Source organism: Eptesicus fuscus, chromosome 11, assembly GCF_027574615.1.
Source record: "Eptesicus fuscus isolate TK198812 chromosome 11, DD_ASM_mEF_20220401, whole genome shotgun sequence".
Classification (NCBI taxonomy): Eukaryota; Metazoa; Chordata; class Mammalia; order Chiroptera; family Vespertilionidae; genus Eptesicus; species Eptesicus fuscus.
The window spans coordinates 84,778,380-84,791,935 of record NC_072483.1 but is presented as its reverse complement, the minus strand read 5'-3'; the positions used below and the strand labels follow the sequence as shown (position 1 = coordinate 84,791,935).

Here is a 13,556-nt window from a genome sequence, read left to right as displayed (position 1 = left end):
TCCCTTCCGTTTGGAGCTATTTTGACCCTCAAGAGTGAAGGCCTTCTCCTCCCTTACACCAGCCCCTGCCATACACAGATTTACAAGTCCATTCAATGACTCTGCCCTCTGGGAGGGACTCCCAGCTGGTATCAACGATTCTTTCACTCCCGTTTAGCTAAATTGAGCAATCCAGATCTCAAGGGAGAAACATAGGCAACCGCATCATGGTCATGAATGGGTCAAAAATGAGGTAATTCGTCAGAGGTCATAATCTGTTCACTCTAAATAAGAGGCCTGTAGGTATTTGCAACCAGTGCTGTGCTGACTAAACATGATTTGCTGAGTATAAGTGGTGTGTGGAGATGTGCTGAATAAAAGCAACTTCCGGTTACTAAAGAGCGTTGAGCATTGTCATCTGGAAACTATGTGCCTCCCTCCGCCCCTGCTCCCCGCCGTCTCATGCCCATTGGCTAATTTCAGTTGCGCTCATTTGACTTCCTTTATACTGTCCTTCTTTTATAGTAGTGAGAGAAGCACCCAGCAGTTCTCAACGACCTTTCTTGGCGAGAACACATCCAGAAAGAACCATCTGTATTTGCCCACTGGTAAGATTTATTTACAATTTTGGGAAGGAACCAATTTGTTTCTGGAATTGTCTAGGCTGGAGACCACTGGGACATCCAAATAGCACTCTTCTTTGAACTGAATATATATAAATTACACACTTCTCTGGCAACCACCTGAGAGCTCATTTGGGTCCTTGCAGCTTCCAGGGCACAGACCTTGCTCCTGGCTCGGCCCTTTCCCCTCAGCTCTGCCTTTTCTGCCGGGGTGGCTGGATGTCTCAGCATATTCATGATCTCAACGTACTAATGAGAAACAGCTTTAATTTTTGAGCTTCGAACACCCTACTTTCTTAGTCGTGGTGATTAACTCTCTCCCTCTCTCCCTTTTCCCTACTGTTTAAATAATTAACAAGATAAAAATATCCAGAACAATATTATAGAAAATGCAGGGCAAGGAAGTCCTGGGGAGCCTCCTCTTACGGCTGGACCACGCGGGGTTGTCTGAGGTCCGCTAGCGGAGCTCTGGGGGCCACTGGCCTGCGTGCAGAGTGCATGACTGGGTGGACCTGGCGAGCACAGGCTGATCGAGGGCTGGGCCCTTGCACACTTCCAAGTGGGAACACTGTCAGCTTAGGTTTTCAAAACGAGTCTTTCAATTAATACTATTCATTTCAAAAGAAGATGCAAAATTTCCCTTAGAAAATCAAGTGACAGCGTGTCACTTTGCAGGTACTGACCCACGGTGTTGAAGGAGCTGGCGCAGGGGAAATGCCATTTCCTGACTTCCAGGGGCCGCCCAGCCGTGCCTGTTTATTGTTCTCGTTCTACGCTTTTCTGTGACAGTTTTCATTTACCAACACAGCGTGGAGATTGTTCCAGGTCATAACCTTTCTTCTCCTTTTTATCTTATTTATTTAAATTCTTTATTGTTGGGGCATGTGTGTGGGGGGGTTTGGGATGGGAATGGGGGGGTGTTGATGACAAATATGGGATACCTTAATCAATAAAGTAATTTAAAAAATTTTAAAAAGAATTCTTTATTGTTGAAAGTATTACGTATGTCTCTGTGGCCTGCCTTTTGACTCTTTTCATGGTTCAGCATTTGAACAGAAGCTCTTACCTCTAATACACGAATGAATGACTGTCCAGTTGATCATTTTTTTCCTTTAGGGTTAGCACTTTTTATGTCCTCTTTAAGGGTCTGTCTACTCCAACAACATGAAGACATCCTCTTAGCGTTTCTTATATAGTTAGGCTTCTGATCCACCTGGATTTGCATTTCTGCAGGTAGAAGGTTCTTTTTTTTATGGCTATCCAATTAATCCCTCATCCTATATAATAAAATGCAAATTGTCCCCTCGGGAATTCGATATGCAAATTGTCCCCTCGGGAATTCGATATGCAAATTGTCCCCTCGGGAATTCGATCCACCAGGAATTCAACTGCTTGCTATGATGTGTGTTGATCACCAGGGGGCAGCATGGAACAAAGGAAGGCCCCAGCTGGCAGCTGGCAGCTGGCAGCTGAGGGAAGGAAGGCCCCGACCAGCCCTGATCCCAGGCCAGGCCTAGGAACCCTACCCATGCACGAATTTCGTGCACCGGGCCTCTAGTTTATAAAGATCACCGTTTTCTTCATTTCATTGCAGTGTCATCTTTATCCATTATCGGTGATATTATATGAGTGACACTTTTTTAAAAAAAGTAATAGACCTAATTTTTTTAAGAATAGTTTTTAGCTTTATAAACAAATTGAGCCAAAAGTAGAGTTCCCATATGCTCTTCTCCTCAAACTTTCTTCTGTTATTAATATCTTGCAAGTGTGGTGCATTTGTTCAAACTGATGAGCCAATATTGACTCATTATTATTATGAACTGAAGTCTATAGTTTACATTAGGTTCACTCTTTGTACTGTACAGTTATACTGCTTTTGCCAAATGAAAAATATTATATATACATTGTTACAGTGTCGTACAGAATAGTTTCACTGCTCTAAAAATTCCCTGTGTTTCTAACATCTGGCAAACATTGATCTTTTTACTGTCTCTGTAGTTTTGCCTTTTTCAGAATGTCATAAAGTTGGAATCATATGACATGTAGCCTTTTTATACTGGCTTCTTTCACTGAGTAATATGCATTATAAACTGATGAACAAAAGGATAGATACAGAGACAGTAAAGCATCAAACAGACTTTCAAATTACAGGGGGAAAGTTAGGGAGAGGTGGGGGAGATAAGAAATCAAACGAAGGACTTGTATGCATGCATATAAGCATAAACAATGGACACAAAACTCTGGGGGGTGAGGGCATGTATGGGTGTGGGGTGAGGGAGGGTAATGGTAAGATATGTACACATATAATACCTCAATAAAAAAAATGTCAAAAAAAAAAGAAGAGAAAAAAAATCGTTATTGTTCAGATTATTACAGATGTTCCTCTTTTTTCCCCCCCATAGCTCCCTTCTACCCAGTTCCCACCCCACTCCAGGCCTTCCCCTCCCCGCCACTGACCTCGTCCATAGGCCTGAGCTCTTTGTCCAATCTCTTCCCGCACCCCCCACACCTCCCCCCCACCCCCCCGAGAATTGTCAGTCTGCTCCCTTTCTATGCCCCTGATTCTATTACATTCACCAGTTTGTTCTGTTCATCAGGTTTTTTATTCATTTGATTTTTAGGTTCACTTGTTGATAGATATCTATTTGTTGTCACTTGGTTGTTCATAATTTTTTATCTTTACCTTTTTCTTCTTCTTCCTCTTTTTAGAGAATACCCTTCAGCATTTCATATAATATTGGTTTGCTGGTGATGAACTCCTTTAGCTTTTTTTTGTCTGTGAAGCTCTTTATCTGATCTCCAATTCTGAATGATATTGCTGGGTAGAGTAATCTTGGTTGTGGGTTCTTGCTATTCTTCACTTTATATCAGGCGTCCTCAAACTACGGCCTGCGGGCCACATGCGGGTGTTTTTGCCGTTTTGTTTTTTTACTTCAAAATAAGATATGTGCAGTGTGCATAGGAATTTGTTCATAGTTTTTTTTTAAACTATAGTCCAGCCCTCCAACCGTCTGAGGGACAGTGAACTGGCCCCCCTGTTTAAAAAGTTTGAGGACCTCTGCTTTATATAATTCTTGCCACTCCCGTCTGGCCTGCAGAGTTTCCATTGAGAAATCATTTGACAGTCATATGGATACTCCCTTGTAGGTAACTAACTGTGTTTCTCTTGCTGCTTTTAATATGCTTTCTTTGTCTTTTGCCCTTGGCATTTTAATTATGATGTGTCTTGGTGTGGTCCTCTTTGGATTCCTCTTGTTTGGTATTTTCTGCGCTTCCTGGACTTGTAAGTCTATTTCTTTCACCAGGTGAGGGAAGTTTTCTATCATTACACTTGTCTTTAGGGTTCGAGGTGCTCCATTTCTTGGGTAGGGACATAGAGTAAAGCAAGAACATAAAGGACCCTCACCCTGTTCTGAACGTCAAGGAAATATTGAAAAAGCTAGGTTGGTGACATGAATATTGGCATCGAAACGCAACAGTTACTTCAGTTTCCTCCTTTCTAGATGAGTGAGTGGTATGGGTCTTAGTCTGCAGTAGTTTTAGGGTCAGGTACCAGCCACCAGCCAGTTGCAACACATGCATGTTAAAGTCGGTGATTGTAACCTCTTCTGTCTGCCTGTGACTGTCTAATCATCTCAACACCAACACAAAAATCAAAAGACTTACAATCCCAGAGGTAAGGACTTTCAAACAACTAGCTGAATCTCTCTGAGCAAGGCCTCGGAGGGGATGAAATAGATCGATTGGGATGCAATCTCTTTTCCTTTCCCTCACCACGTCCCGGGGGGAAGTGTGTAAGGCCCAGAACCAAGGCCAGAGGCTAGAGTCAAAGTAGGAGTGAGGATAGTTATGTGCAACTTAGTGAAAAAGCAACAAGCGAAGCACATGCACGTTCAGAAGATGTTTGTTTCACTGTCAGTATTTATCCCTGACTAGTGTCTGTCCTGTGGTTCAAGTCCAGATCAGTGGGAAGGGCGTGCGGCAGTACGCAGAGAGGGGGTTCCGTCCTTCTCGACTTTCCCAGGGAGGCGTACAGAGCCAAATCGGCTTTTAGCCTGAGTCCCCAGAGCAGGCCTTCCGGCAGGAGCTGAGATTCACGACGGTGGAAACCACTTGGTGGTTAAGTCAAACCAGGCCGTCCTCACGGTGCCCCGGGCGGGCGGGGGCCTCCCCCCAAGTCCTGCAGCTCCTGCAGCGCCTCCAGGTCTTCCAGCTTCCCTGGGATGAAAGACCCCATCCATTATTCATTTCAATAACAAATAGACACAGACATACATACATGTCAAGACCGAGGCGAGAAACTGTTTAGAGCAAGTGGCTGAATAATGATCCTTGCAGATCGCAGTAGGAAGGTAGCTAACTTCAGGTTCATGATTCACTGGCTAATTATTCATCTTCCTTTTAAGAAAGAGCTGAGACTGGGAGGGCCTAGGGTCAATACCTGACAAATGTCACAAGTGGAAGCCCCGAGACACACCCTCTTCTCCTCCTCCTTCCCCACACTCACCCACAGCACGGCCCCCGAATGCCTCTGTTAACCTTTAATAAATACCCAGGTATTTCTCCAGCAAAATGGTTTATTTGGGGATAACAAAGAATTGAAATTCAGGACATGTGGTCTAATGGGGTACACATGCAAGTCCAGAGAACAAAGGAGAGGAACACTCTTTATGCTGTATAGACTGGGGGGTGGGGTGGGGGGGCTGGTGTAAAGGAGTCTATAGAAAGAAACTGAATGTGTAACCAGACAAACATTGGGTCCGTGCTGCCTGTCACTACTTGAGCCAATTAAGCAGAGACAGGGTTGAATCCTATGTGAGTGTTTATTCCAATATTGCTGGCAGCACGGGAGAGCAGCAGGTCATCCACAAAAGTCTGCTCTGGACCCCACCGTAAGCCGACTGCTTAGACTGGTAGAAGTTCAAAGGAAAGTAGGTAAAAGGGCAAACGGGCAGTTTACAGATATGCAAACGGGCTGGGGATCTTCCAAGGGCTGGCGATTCTGGTCTCTGCAGCCAAGTTGTTCCTCTTTCCAAGATGATGGGCAGCTCCAAACGGGAAGGTGAGCCCCCAGGTCCGGAGGGCAGCCACCGGCCAGGTTAGGATGTGCCTCCTTTACTCAGGACACAGCAATCACGGTTAACAGAGCGTGAGTACTATTTCCTTACAATTCTAGCTGGTTCCCTAACTTTCTATTTCTGCCCCAATCAGATGTTCAAAGGGTAGTGATTTTCATTGGCTGAGTTATGGCAGGCTCCCATTGGCTGAGCTGTTACCGGGCAAGTTGGATCTCTTCTTCCTCCTGCTGAGGAAGTAAGTAGTGTAGTGCAAGTTCCTGTTCGAGAGGCAAGGTACGTTTCTTCCTGTTTGTGGTGAGTGGCACATCCCCGAGAGCTCTCTCTTCAAGCCTCTATTTTACATGAGTTTTCTGTTGAATTAACCTTCTCACCTCCAGTGGCTGGTCCGTGTCTGCCAGGCTGGGCCTGGGTGCGGACTGGGGGATGAGCATAAATTCTCCAGGGCGGCAGTCCTGGGTTTATTGGCTGGCCTTGCCTTTTGTCAGCTGATGGGCATTGAATTTAGTTTCCTCATCTGTACACATGTCCAGTCATTAAAATAGCCACCTTACAGAGGCTGTAAGCTTAAGCAGCAATGGTGGTGAGAATAGTGGAAGGCCTGGGGGCTGCTCGAAGTACTCGGCCTGTTTTATCTCCAGTAATTCTGCTCAGGTAGGCATTCTAAGGTGGGGCCTGAAGACTGGTCTTTTTTTTAAACCTCTGCAGTTAGTTCTCAGATCAGTCAAGTTGAGAACCATCATTGTTAATATTCAGACAGCAATTACCTCGCTTGGGGTCTTAGAGACAAACAGACCTCCTTCTGTCACTCACTAGCTCACTTGGCCAAGTCTTTCAACCTGTCCAGGCCTCAGTTTCCTCATCCATAAAATGGGAACAAGAATAGCACCCACTTCTGAGGTGCAATGAGCCAGTTTAGGTGACTGTGTCCGGCGCACACACCATGTTGGGCAAATGTTAGCTGGTACCGTTAGGCCAGTTCCTTTTTCTTGGGTGACAGAGCACCCAAAGACCTTCTGCTCTTTGTGCATAGGCCAGTCTGTCTTAGCTCAAGTTCATTGCTTTTCCAGCACGTTGCGTATTTCAAATCCTAAGTGTTGAGGGAAGGAGGGCTAGTATGTTATTGTGGAATAATCCTGTTTGGTCCAATAGGACTGGGTTTGAGTCTATTATCAGTTTGAGTCTCAGTTTCCTCATCCATAACGCGGGAGAACAAGACCCTGCATTGCTGTGAGAACTAGAGATAACGTGTGTAAAGCACGCAGCATCTAGGTACTGCATGATTGTCAGAGTTTTGGTTATAAAATGCACAAGATGTGGAAACAAAAAGGCAGGAAACACCTAAGGAAAGTCAAACAGGAAACAGAGACAGAGGAGTGGACGGAGGATGAAGAAAAGCTGGGGAGGCCCTGGGGCTCAGGGTCCCGGGCACAGATCTCCATCCATATTACCACCAGGCTCGACACTACACTGGCACTGGTGACCCCTCACCTGGGAGCGTGGCCAGGTTGCGACAGTGTTGTTACCTCAGGGCTGGGCCAGCCCAGCACCTTCATTTTTGTGCAGAACCCCCCCCCCCCCCGCCACCACACACACACACACACACACACACACACACACACACACACATTTCTGCTAGCAGCCTGCTCTGACCCAAGGAGAGCCCCTGCCGTCCCATCAGAGGGGCTGGGCTGTGGCTTCCGTGCAGAGTTGAGTCACTGTCCACTGCCCGGAGGGACGATTCCTCTCCCCAGACCTCTTTCAAGGGAGAATGGCATTTCACTTCATGTCCTTAAAAAGGACAGGGGTTATTCCTGCTAAATGTAGTCAGCATAAGTGCTTTCCAATGAAGCACGCCCAGCGTCCTGTATTTAGTATGCATGCGGACTGCTGTCACCTCCCGCTTCTGAATGGTTGGAAACGGGGCATCTGTCTCTTTAAATAAGAAACACTCCTTGTGACTCATCTGTTCTCCTGTCTTAGGAATCAAATTTTATTCTCTAGTTCTTTCTGTTGAGAAAGTTTCTTTCTCAAACACCAGATTCTGCCCTTCTGCCGCAGGGAAGTGTTTGCACAGTTCTCTGGTGACTTTTTAAAAGCCCTGCTGAGTTTGCGGGTGGATTGGGACTGTGCTGAAGAGACAGGAAGTGAGTCCCCGGTGAGGGCCGAAAGTGAAAGAAAAGTTACTGGAGGCGGCTCCATCCCCACCCTTTCCTTCCTGCTTGTTTCATTGTGGGTTTTTGTGGGTTTTTTCCCCCCTCTGGTTGTGTGGACAAGCCTTAGGAATTGGAGCGTGTGAAATTGGGCGACCAGAGGGGCTTGGCTTCGGGACCTGGTGACTATGAAGTTGCTGGGGCAGGTGGAGCAGGTGAGTGCCCGGTGCAGAGTGGCTTCTGGACACCACGCTGCTGGGACCTGCTGAGTGAGGACGCCCCTGGGTCCCGCCAGGATCGCCGCGTGTGCTTCTCTCTGAGCTACAGCCACCGGCCTTGCTCCTTCTTAGCTCTGGAAATCTCCAGCTCCTCTGCTGCTTTCTCAGCTGTCTCCTCAGAGCCTCGGCGGCCTCAAGCATAGACAGCGTCTCTCTCCTGCTGGATCAGCTGGGAGATCCCACAAGACGTTATGTTTTGTTTCCTCTCCGTTTGGTCCTGGGCAGAGGGCTAAGTGAATCCTGTCACATCCCGGTGTCCCGGGTCCTTGGTCTCGAAGGCCCACTGTCCCCTCCTCCCCCTGCCCTGTTCTAGGTTCTTTCTTGATCCCCGCTTCCTACCCTCGGAGGTTCCCAAAAGACAGGAGGTTCCCTGAATTGATCTTGTCTTTGCAAAACGTGTCATTGCTTTGGGTGTGGGCACTATGTGACCTGTATGTGACAGGGAGCAAGTACTTTCCCTGTGCTTCTGCTCATTAAATGGGGTTACTATTAACACGCCATCATGAGGTGATGGTGAGCATTGTGATAAGAGGTGTTACCCGCTTGCGACAGTGGCTGGCTTAGTACCCAACAAGTGTTAGCAATTATTATTACAAATGTATGACCTGTATTCTTTTACTCATTCTGTTTCCCTTTTTTGAAAAGTAAGCACTTTGTGTAGTTTACACTCAGTGTGTTTTGCCAGGTTCCACTTCCTAACCACTACACAGCATTGGGTGATGGACCGCTTACCCAATTCTCTGTAAGGACTTGCCCTCCACCCCTTGACCTGATCCAACTTGCAGATCTTTGCCAATCTGATAGGGGTAACGTGGGTCTCTCCTTGCTTTCTTCTGCATTTCCCAGGTTTACTGACGAGTTTGAGCATCACTGATACACTCTGGCTATTTGAGCACCCGGCCAGGGCACCCCATGCAGGAAACCTTTGTATGCTCCAGACAGTCCTGGTCCCGTGGCAGGTGCTGGGAACATGGGCATGACAGATGCAGCCTCCGCCCTTGTGAAGCGCAAAGCCTAGGACAGGAGCTGGTCAGAGAACAGGGGGACAGGGCTGGCTGGGTGCTCAGGGGGACGAGGGTCGGGGGCTCCCCCTGGGCCAGGATTTAGCGTGAACAGAGTTGCATTCTGTTGTTGTGTTTTCACTCAGACTTTACGAGCAGAATCAGTGGTGTGCAGGACATGGGTCTTACAATGCACCTTTACCTAGGCCGCCTCGGGGGACGAGGTGTGTCCAGACACCTCACTTGATCCTCTGAGCAGTGAGATGGGTCTGCGATCAGGCGTCCTCAAACTGCGGCCCGCGGGCCACAGGCGGGTGTTTTTGCCGTTTTGTTTTTTTACTTCAAAGTAAGAGATGTGCAGTGTGCATAGGAATTTGTTCATAGTGTTTTTTAAACTATAGTCCGGCCCTCCAACGGTCTGAGGGACAGTGAACTGGCCCCCTGTTTAGAAAGTTTGAGGACCCCTGGCTACGTCATCTGGAAGCTTATATTCCACTGGGGGAAAGAAAAAGGAAGTTGCAAGAGAAGAGGTGGTTTTTTGTTTGTTTGTTTCTACTTTTAACATCAGGAAACATCTCAACTGACTGACAGCAAAAAGGCCGGGCTATTGTGTTTTGTTCACTGTTACGTCTCCCAGGTTCCAACCATGATGCGGGCCCCAGGATTTGCCTCTTGGGTAAGGTTGGCTGGGGTGATTCCAGGGTTTTCTAAGCCACTGAGGGTGGGATCTGGTGGCCGAGGGGCCCGTGTAGGTGGCCTTTGTATTTGAGTGTCGATGGGAAAACCGTGAGACTTAGCTGTGGGAGTTAGCAGACCCTCTGTGAGCTGTGGTAAGGGTCCCCACAGTTTCCAGATCTCAACATCTCTCAGAAGTGCTCAGTCAATATTTATTGAATGAAAACATCACAAAGTTATATTTTTTATTTTTTAAAATATATTCTTGTAGATTTCAGAGAGGGGAGAGGGAGAGAGAGATAGAAACAACAATGATGAGAGAGAATCATTGATTGGCTGCCTTCTGAACATTGAGGATCAAGCCCACAATCCGGGCATAAGCCCTGACTGGGAATGAACCCTGATCTTCTAGGCAAAACATAAAATTTATGATAAACCTAGACTATTGGTAAATTCTGGAAGTATGAAAAGAAAGCAATCTTACACATCATTTAGTCCAACTTTCTAATTTTGGAATATGATAATGAGACCCCCCTAAAACACCCAGACTGACATAGGTAAAACCAACAATTTCTTGGTTCTACGAGCCTTATTACGAAACTGTGGGAGGTGCCACACGGTTAAAACCGGAAGTAGAGTCTCTTCACTCTTCATTCGGCTTAAACTCTTGCCTTGGCTAGACCAGCGGAGAGCAAGCAGCGGTGAGGGTCCCAGGCCTGTGAAGCAGCAGCTGGAGGGTCCCAGGATTTGCCTTTGGTAAGGTCAGTTGGGCCTCTGGGGAGGAAGGCCTTTGATTCTAGACTTTTCTAGGCTGCAGAGGGTGGGATCTGGTAGCCATGGGCTCCTGGAAATGAGCCCTGTGTTTGAGCCTAGTGCCTGTGGGCCCACAGATTGCCCGTCTCAAGGCCTCTCTAGCTAAGGTTGATGCATTCCTGGTTGTTTTTTTTTCTGAAATGCTCCAAGTACAGCGATCCTTATGCAGGTGAAACTTGTCAAAGAATAGAAAGCAAAAGTTAAATCTCGAAGAACGTTGCTGCTACAGCTCACCATTTCTCAGCACGTACCCACCCACATACATGCCCACGAACATGAACACACACACACATATACACACACGCACACACGCACACAATCCTGATAATTCAATCATTTATTTATTTATTTTGAGAACTTTAAAAATTACAGAGAAAATTACTGACAAAATTCGAGACTGTACTTGTGGGGTTAAGCACTTATAGGTAAACTTGGAATTTCATTCAGTTTGAAAATGACAGGGCTTTGTTGAGGTTTGAACACCTTCATTGGGCTGTGCGAAAGCCCTGGTTTCAGGGGCTGCCGGGACAGTGTTTGTGTGCAGAGTGGACATCTGGCAGGTTCTGGGGAGTCCCCACTTTCCGGTGGCCATCCCGGACGGGAGGGAATAGCCACATTATCACTACGGGCTGCGCTGGGGAGCCATTTTCAAGTCCTGTTGAGCTTGACAGGAGATGCAGGTTTTTGTCTCAGACGATGACTGCAAGTTTTGGACTTCTTGTCCCCAGTTATCCACATCCCTAAAGGATCTGGGATGCTGCTAGAATATTGCTAGACGGATTGTGTGTGAGTAGATGAGGTTTATTTGTAGTTAAATCGTGGCCATAAGGCAGTGGTGGATTTGAGGTCTAAATTTAGGCTCTAGCCCGTACTAGCTTGGTAAGGTTCTGACCTCTCTGTTATAGTGAAGTTAAGAATTCCTGTTTTTGTGCTTTGGGGTAATTTTTTGGTCTTTTAAAATTTTTTTAAATAATTCTAATATTTAAAAATATAATTATAGTAGAGGCCTGATGCACGAATTTGTGCACAGATGGGGTCCCTCGGCCTGGCTGGTGATTGAGGCCTATCAGGCGGGCTGGCTGGCCGGGGAAAGGACCGCGGGAGGTTGGCTGCTGGTCTGAGGGGGTCCGGCCGGCGGGAGGGGCCGAGGGCTGTTGGCTGGCTGGCCCTGCTCCCGTTTAGGTTGGGGGGACAATCGGGGTGGGGCTGGTCGGGGTAGGGGTGGCGGGCAGTTGGGGGGGTTTTATCAGGCCCAGATGGGGCCAGTTGGAAGCCGCAGTGCGCGTCATAGCGACCAGTGGAGCTCCCGGTGGGTTGAACTCCCGCCCGAGGGGACAATTTGCATCTTGGATGTTTTCCTTCACTGGCTTCCAACTGCAATTAGAAAAAAGTAAAAATCTCTGCAGGGTCTGTCATTGCAGCCTCCGAGTGAGACACTCAGATCTGAGCCTCATTCATCTCTTACTGGCTCTTTTCTAAACTGATTTCTCACAATAGTAAAATGAGGATAATAATAGCAATTTTGTCAGAGACTAGTAGTAAAATGAAACAAGAAAACATGTTTTTATATTTATATGGATTATATGTCATAAACATATATCTCAAACAAACCTTTATTTATTGTTATATGCTTTCAGGCATAAATATCTTATAAAAATATTAAATATACTCATAATTATGTAATGCAAACAAATTATGTGCATTTATTGTTTAACAGATACTATATAACCGAAAGCCAAAGAAAATCTCCTTGGAGGTGTACCCATCCCCATCCCTCTCCTCTGCCTTGGATGCATTATATATCAAAATATTCAAGTGTGTATATTTTACATATGCACATGCACACATTATGTATGTGTGTTTATATTATGCATATATATGTGAATAAAATTGAGGGGGGGGGAAATAACCAAATGTAAGCAAAGAATTGCTTTTAAATGGTGAATTTCTAAATGATTTTTATTTTTTCATACTTTTCTCGCTATCTCTAAGGAACAAGTGTTACTTTTACTATTTTAGGATCAGAAAAATGCAATGAGGAATGTTTAAAAAAAAATTAATCTGCCCAGCTGGTGTTGTTCAGTGGTTGAGTGTCGACCTGTGAACCAGGAGGTCACGGTTCAATTCCCGGTCAGGGCACATGCCCAGGTTGTGGGCTCCATCCCCAGTGTGGGACATGCAGGAGGCAGCCGATCAATGATTCTCTCTCATCATTGATGTTTCTATCTCCCTCTCTTTTCCTTTTTGAAATCAATAAAAATATATTAAAAAATATTAATCTCACCAAGGTTCTGGCTCATGAGTTTGTCCAGGAAACATAGGTCCCAGGGTCCTCATAGCTAGAACCCAGTGCCAGCTGCAGCCTGTGGTTAATGGTGTAAAATCTTGCGCAGGCGATTGCTTTCCAGGCACTATGACTAGAAAACTAGGTGACCCAAACAAACAAACAAACAAATAGACAGACAGACAGACTGATTGTCAGTCTTACCAGTGTGTGCTGGGAACCCTGAGCCAGGAAAGAAACCTCACTAGCATTTTACTAAGTGGCCATTTTGATATGATGCAAAAATCACTTAGGAAACATTGTCATGTTACTGCAAAGATAGTGAGACGAGCGACATGAGCTGACTAAGGGGACAGGAGCCCAGTCCCAATCATGTTCTAGCTAAACTCATGTTCTAACTACAGGGACCCTGGGACCTGCGTTTACTGGACAGTCTCCTGAGCTAGAAACTTTGTTAGATTAATATTTTTAAAACATATATTTTTAAATTTATTTCAGAGAGGAAGGGAGAGGGAGAGAGAAAGAAAAACATTAATTATGAGACAGAATCATTCGCCTTGAATTGTAATATATATCCCGGGTGGGCAAAGTAGGTTTACAGTTGTGAGTACATGAAACACAGTTTATTCTTGAATTATTATTTGTTAATTATTGTATTACAATTAATAATAATTA

At 46.0% G+C, this 13,556-nt stretch overlaps 2 protein-coding genes across 3 annotated transcripts in view; one reads left to right on the top strand and one right to left on the bottom strand.

Annotated features, from left to right (window-relative positions):
• Positions 1-5,306: 5,306 nt before the first annotated feature.
• Positions 5,307-13,556, bottom strand: part of FLACC1 (flagellum associated containing coiled-coil domains 1) — a 64,480-nt gene continuing 56,230 nt past the window's right edge. Inside the window, exon 16 of one of the 2 annotated variants that reach the window (XM_054723195.1) lies at positions 5,307-5,715. The gene's annotated coding sequence lies outside the window, so the exon portion shown is untranslated. Of the gene's footprint in view, positions 5,716-11,960; positions 11,972-13,556 lie in introns of those variants that run through there. The other variant, XM_054723198.1, reaches the window with a different exon arrangement.
• Positions 7,844-13,556, top strand: part of CASP8 (caspase 8) — a 28,674-nt gene continuing 22,961 nt past the window's right edge. Inside the window, exon 1 of the mRNA XM_054723200.1 lies at positions 7,844-8,045. The gene's annotated coding sequence lies outside the window, so the exon portion shown is untranslated. The remainder of the gene's footprint in view (positions 8,046-13,556) is intronic.